The sequence below is a fragment of the Neopelma chrysocephalum genome, unplaced genomic scaffold (genome assembly GCF_003984885.1).
Source record: "Neopelma chrysocephalum unplaced genomic scaffold, ASM398488v2 Primary Assembly neopelma1_92293, whole genome shotgun sequence".
Lineage (NCBI taxonomy): Eukaryota > Metazoa > Chordata > Aves > Passeriformes > Pipridae > Neopelma > Neopelma chrysocephalum.
Window position 1 is genome coordinate 1 of NW_020921040.1, and position 819 is coordinate 819.

An 819-nucleotide genomic window follows, 5' to 3' on the forward strand; every position below is an offset into this window, starting at 1 on the left:
GCCGCACGCGGCGAGGACGTCCCGCCCCTCCGTTGCCGTGGAGACGAGACAGTGGTCGCCGCCATCTTGGGAGTGGCAGGCTGGGGGCACTGGGTTGTACTGGGAGGCAGTGGGAGGGATCTCTATGCGGTCCAATGGTCTTTATAAGGTCCCAGGGGGTCTCTACGGGGTCTCTCCCCCCAAATAACCACACGACTCCTCTTCCCACACCCCCCCTTTGGGGGAGGGGCCTTTATTCCCCCCCAATTTGGGGAGCAGGGTGGGGGAGGGGTGTCCCCCAATTTGGGGGGGGTACACACACGACACCCCTCCCCCCCGTCACCGCCGCCGCCGCCGCTGCACGAGGGTCCAGCCATCGGGGGGGGGGCGGGGGTGTCCCGCACTCCATCGCCTGGGGGGCAGTGACATCATCAGTGGGACCCCGATGACATCATCAATGGGACACCCCCACCAATGACGTCATCACTGTCCCCCACGGGGTTAAACCAGTCCCCTGCTTTAACCAGCCCCTCCCAGCATATCCCAGTCTCCTCCCAGTCCCCTGCCTCCCCCCAGCTCCCTCCCGGTATATCCCAGTCAATCCCAATCCCTGCCCACTTTGATGACATCATCAGTAACCCCTCCCCAATCTGATGATGTCACCACTGCCCTCCCCCAACCAGAGGATCCCAGCCCCCTTCCCCCAATCCTGGGCATCCCCCCCCACCCATGACATCATCAGGGTCCCCATCAATGACGTCATCACCCCCCTGAGGTCACACTCCCCTCACCTCTTCCTCCTCTTCCTCCTGCTCGTGGCCAGGGGGTGTCCCGGGGGGG

General features: G+C 64.5%; 1 long non-coding RNA gene across 1 annotated transcript; it reads right to left on the minus strand.

Annotated features, from left to right (window-relative positions):
• Positions 1 to 201: 201 nt before the first annotated feature.
• Positions 202 to 816, minus strand: LOC113980104. The gene is made up of 2 exons (XR_003538065.1): positions 771 to 816; positions 202 to 391 (listed from the first exon to the last, which is right to left on the minus strand). It is a non-coding gene; the product is annotated as an uncharacterized LOC113980104 (long non-coding RNA).
• Between the last annotated feature and the right edge of the window lie 3 nt (positions 817 to 819).